The sequence below is a fragment of the Anomalospiza imberbis genome, chromosome Z (assembly GCF_031753505.1).
Source record: "Anomalospiza imberbis isolate Cuckoo-Finch-1a 21T00152 chromosome Z, ASM3175350v1, whole genome shotgun sequence".
NCBI lineage: Eukaryota > Metazoa > Chordata > Aves > Passeriformes > Viduidae > Anomalospiza > Anomalospiza imberbis.
Window position 1 is genome coordinate 72,179,589 of NC_089721.1, and position 6,013 is coordinate 72,185,601.

The following is a 6,013-nucleotide window of genomic DNA, read 5'->3' on the forward strand; positions in this document are numbered from 1 at the left end:
TTTTCAATCTCTGATGGCCACTGAAGATTAAATTATAAAAACCTTGTGTGAGAGAGAGCCATCAAGGCAGTCAGCCCAGCCAACAGCTCCATCACCTGATTTGGTGCTAAGAGAGAACTCAATTTTCTGTCTTTTTTCCTAAAGATCCCATGGAAAACAGGAGCAGAGTCAGGGGCAGTCATTCCATGCTAAGGGGATGAGGATGGAGGTGGCTGAAGACAGTCCTGCTTGCACATATTGGTAGTGCCAGGCCTCTCTGCCCAGACACTGGACCTGCCCAAAATGCCTTGTTTGAGACTTGATGGAACTACCTCGAAACCAGAAATGTGTAGATTTTCACCCAAACCCTCAGGGAATTAGGGACACTGCCATGGTGTTTAGCCCTTCTCTCATTTACTCAGGAATGATGCCAGCAGCCTTCTGTCCAACAACAGCCAGTCATCCTTCTTGAAGGTTTCAAGAGGATTAGTTTTACCCATTTTTTAGCCATTTTCTCCCCTTTTCAGAAGCAGTTACAAAGTTAGAGCTTTCCCAAGGTGTTAATTCAAGGCTCTGTGGCTGCCCCTGGATCCCTGGAAGTGCCCAAGGCCAGGCTGGATGAGGCTTGGAGCAGCCTGGGATAGTGGAAGGTGTCCCTGCCCATAGCAGGGAGTGGACTGGATGAAGGTCCCTTTCAAGCCAAACTCCTGTCTGACTTAATGAAATATAAAAAAGATTTTGGGGTCACAGCTGGTCTTGTCAAGCTTCACCCAGTGCATACCAGAGCTGCCCAGGATGTAGCCCGCTGCAGCTGCTGCTGGGTCTCATCCTCCTGCAGAAAACACCTCTGCTCACAGAGCCATTTCAGCAAAAATTGTGAGTGCTTGCAGCCCACAATCACCACAGGACCATGATTTGTGTGCACCTAAGAGTCTCCCTTGTGACAAAATTTATGCATGTCAGTGGGAAGAGGAGGCCCTGACCAATCAGCAATTCATATCTGCTCTTGCACAGCTTTTTAAACTTCATTTCCATTACAAATTAAGAAATCATTCCAGTTCCAGCTTTCACACAGAAGTCCATCTAGAGCCATATCCTAAAACATAAACACTTTTACCAAAGCCTTTGCCTAAACCTTATTGAGCCGGCTAAAAATGATATCCAGGAAATGAGACTTAGATTTATGACAGGAGAGCTCTGAGATCAAATATCTGACCAGCACTGTGGAATATGTCCATCGTGGCAGGGATTAAAAGTCCACGTTAATAAATCCACCACATTTCCCAAATGCATATCAATGGTTTATTAATCAGAACTCTTCAGTAAAAACTTGCTGCAACTATTTGCCTTAAAGCTGTAACATTTGCTCTGCTGTTTAAGGACTCGTCCATTTGGTAAATGCTTATTTATAAGCATTAAAAATGCAAAGCAGTGTGTAAATTTAATTTTTTTTCTTTTTCTCTGAAGCTGTGACCTAACTCAGTGAGTGAAAGAAAACAAACTCAAGGACAAGGACTCTGAGGTACCTCTGCTCCACCAGACTATTCCTGCAGAAATTATTCACACCTTTAGCAGGGATGCAGCCAAGGCAGTGCCAGCCCAGGCTGGAGAAAGCCATCAGGTGAACCTGAGAGACACTGCAAGGGTCACATTTCACAGCCCCAGGGCCACACTTTTGTCCCCAGTCACCCCCACTGGAGGCTTCTCCAGGTCCTGGATGGATCATTGAGATTTTCAGCCAGAAAATGAAGTATTCAAGGTCTAAGTCCTCAAAAACCAATTTTAATGAGCTACGGTGAACTGAAGTAGCCTCCTTACACCTCTTCCAGGCTAACATTGCATTTCATCCCATTTCCAGGAGTCCTGAGGAGGGATTTTGCTTCATTTCCCTGGGTAATGGCAGTGCAGACTCACAAACCTCCAGATATAAAACAAAAGGCGTGTCCTCCTTTTGGGATAGCATTATGAACATCCAAGAGTTGTTGCAGCTTACAGAGATCCCAGATAGGGAGAGATGATTTAGGGCTCGCTGACAGCTGCTAATTGGCTAATTACACAGAGCAATTTAGGGCTGACTAAAGCAGATAGGCTGGGTTCTGGGTTTGTGAGAGGAAGAGAGAACTGCAGAGTGGTGCTTCCCTATAGATCAGCACATGCAGGGAATTCAGAGAGGGACTGGTGCTGCCCAGTCCTCCCAAACCAGCCCACTTCGAAGAAAAGTCTCAGAATTCTGGAAACAAACACCCCTCATCTCATTATAACAGCCCACAAAGCTGTGGTCTTTGTTAAAACATTTTCCTACAGTGTTGCTGTAATTATGTATGGCATTAAAATCCTTGGCGTTGTGCTAAACATACAGAATTATATGTAAATTCAATTTTCTTCCTGCCTGGAGCTACAGTTTGGGTTTTTTTGGGTGTTTTTTTTGTTTTGTTTTGTTTTGGTTTTTTTTTTGTTTGTTTTTTTTTTTGCCAAATTCTTCTGTGCCTTGTGTCCACCATACAGGGCCACCACCACAACAGTGACCCCAGCTGCTGTGATGGTGATGGCAGGATGAGCAGTGAGGCTTTCATTGCTTTGCTCCTCACTTTCTCAGGTGCTTAACCAGGAGTGGAGGCCCGCTGGTAAGTCAGCGTGCATGCATGGTGGGAATACAGTGAAAAACAAGAGTTCCCTCGCAGAACGAAGCCAAAATTGCCTGGTTTTAAAGGACATTTCTGTCCACTCTCAGGTAAAAGGTGCATTAGATTTGCGTCCTCAGTTTTAAACAAGGACAAAATCAGTTTAAGGAGGTAGCCCAGCAAGGTGCCATAGTTTAGGCATGAAACTGGAAGGGTTGTACAAGATGTCTCTTTTTTTTTGCAAAAAAACAGGGGTTTTCCTTGGCTTTCTCTGTTTGTGGTAGTGGGGGGCCACATGAAGGAGAGCCTCAAGGGTTACCTGCAGCAGGAGGACAGGTAAACCCTGGTGCAGTGATGTGCCTGACCCATCGTGTGACAGCCCAGTGAGGGGAAACATCAGCGTGTGAGTGTGCGAGAAGGGTAAGCCCAGGGCAGGGATTGTCCTCCAGCCTCAGCTCTGTCCTTGCAAAGCAGTGCAGCCTCCAGCTGAGGCACTGGCACCGTGGCCACATGATAATTACAAGGCTTAACCCAAACCAGGGACAGGTCTAACTCCAGTGCTCAGCTCAGCTTAATAAATTTTTATTTATAATGCACTATAAATGCATTTATTCATTTATTTGCATTTCCCCAGACTGAAGGTTGCTTAAAATACATGACATGAAGAATGAGATGTGCATCTTTGGTGCTGATCCAGACGTCATGCTTCATCCCAGTGATGGTGACATTTAGGTTAACAATTATTAAGTTAGGTGAACAATTATGAAGTGCTCGGAGATCCCTCAACACAAGAACCACAATGTAAAAAGTATAGGAGATTATCATTGCTGATAATGTGATCTTCCTGAATACTTCCTCCACATCAGCAGTATCATATGGGGAAAAGGCATTCTAAAATTTGGCTTAATGTAAGAATTAATGAGCTTTCCAAATCAGTTTCTGGCTGAGGTGAACACCTGGGGGCACGTTCCTGTTTGGTTTTTTTTTTTTCCCTTTGCTGAGTTAGGAGGGGATGGCACAGCAAGAGCTGGGCAGCCTACAGCAAACCCAAACCCTTCAACCCTCTTACAAAAGGCCCTTTTATTTTTTTAAAACAACTGCTTGTCCCTTATACATCCCCTTTGTGTCTGTGGTGCCGTGCAATTTTTTCCCCCTTGGATAGGGTGTCCTTTCACTATTTTTCTGCTTTTCAAGTGAGGAGGTAGACAAGGACAGCAGGCTCATTTAAAGTGCTCTCCCAAGGCAGTACAGCGTTTCCTCCTCTCCTTTTCCAGTGGCTGGTGAGTAACAGAGACAGTTTGTGAAGATGTAGTCAAAAAAAAAAAAAAAACCAAAAAAAAAAAAACCCAGGGTTTTCTGTAGGGCCGTTTGTTTGACTCAAAACCCACGGCGTTATGCCAAGCCGACGACATCGTGTTCGGAGCCAGAAATTTAATGGAAATTGTTTCAAGATTTTATTTCCTGCCACAGGCTTTCTGAAGCACTCTCAGAATTTTCCTTTCAGGTTAAGCTAGGAGCTGTTCTGTATAAATATTTATGTTAGGGTGTGAGGGGGGAATCACCTTCCGCGCTCCACCCAACAAAAATGTTGGAAAAAATGATGCATTTTTGGTAGTCCATTTCAAACATGTGGACAAGGGCAGCCTTTGACTGTATTTTACTTACTTTCTGGCTGGCATACACTGCAGTCTTTGCCAAAATCAAAAAATACAGAAAATATTATATTTTTCAGAAGGTAAGGGAGAAAATATTTTCTCTGACCCGCCTCCCCCAATTTTTTTTTTTTTTAATAACTTTAAATGAACAGCACTCTGTAAAAGTATGTCTTCGGCTCAGGAAGTCAGATCTAGACATGAGGAAAACACTAGCCCAATCAATTGAAAGGAAAATGCCTTTCAATGATGTTTCCACACAGGAAAAACAAAATAGGCTGATTCTGTAATGTGCTTTAGCAGTCAGAGATTCCTTTTTGCCTGTTTCTCTCTGATTTCTCAGAACACAAGGGAGGAAGGACTCATCCTTAGGGGCCAAAGGGCCAAGCAGATATATTTTCTGGTAAGGAAGGAGAAACCAGAGGCCGCTTTTACACATTTCTTTGAGCTTGAGGTCTGGGGAGTCCAGGATCCTTACATTTCTGTCTCCATACCCGACTCTTAACCTGTTTTACCTCTTATTTTCTTTAGGTTGGAAGCATCAACACAATCATTTTGTTGACTTCACCTGGCACTTCTTCACCCAACCAGCCAAAAGGTATGGGTCACAGGAGTTCTTACTGGATAAACAGAAACCATGGAACCACAGAATGGTTTGGGTTGGAAGGCACAATAAATCTCTTTTTGTCCCACCCCCTGCCATGGGCAAGGGACACCTTCCACTGTCTGCTCCAAGCCCCAAGTGTCCAACCTGGCCTTGGACACTTCCATGGATCCAGGGGCAGCCATAGCTTCTCTGGGAAACCCTCAAAGGAAGGTCACTGCTGACCCCAGCACTCTGACACCCTCCAAAGCGGCCTTGAAATTGCTTTTTTTTTTTTTTTTAATTTATATTAGGGGAATTTGGGAAGAAAACTCTGATAATTGTGGTTGCCAGATGATGCCACCCAGAAGCCCTGTGTTTTCTGTTGACACATTTACCCTGCACAGGATGAGTTTGAGTTACTGATGTTTGGAATCTGTCGCTGAAACATAAATTTGGTGAGACACGGGATCTGACACAGTCAGATTCTGACTGAGCACAGCCATGACTTAGTCCTGTGACCTTCCTGAAGGACAGAAGAGTCACAACTGCTGCTCTGATTTCTCCTACCAGATCTGTCCAACATTTTTCCCTCACAGAGAGAGGGGAAAAAACACATGCACTGAGGCTAATGAGCAAAAGAATGAATGAAAACTGAGTCAGGATGTGCCATTTAATTCCCACACTTCATTTATTGGCTTAATTTATTTTTGAACCTGCACGGCTAAAACTCTGTGCCAGTTCATGCTTATAATGAGTTTAGATCAGTATTTAAGAGCTCACTTTGGACACATTTGAAACCCCTGTTATGTTAAGTTTATATTGAATTAGTGACTGACTTGCAGCATAAAAAGTAATTATAATGAAAACCTGGCAGTACAACACCACAGTCTCAAGGCAGGACTTCACAAAAGAGGCCATTCACTCTCCCCTAACTTATCCATAAAAACAAATATTAGGCCAAAAAAATTCTGAAGTATTGTTTCAATCAGGTTGAAATCAATGAGTTTGATGGAGTTTGTCATTTGTGGAAGTCCTCCATCAGTTTCAATTAATTTCCTAGCCTTTAAATAAAGACCAGATGACTTCTTCACAAACAGCACTTTACAAATAATTGGGATAGAACTGAAAGCCACTGGGCGAAATTTACAGTTCTGAGGAGTCCAAATTCTTCATGA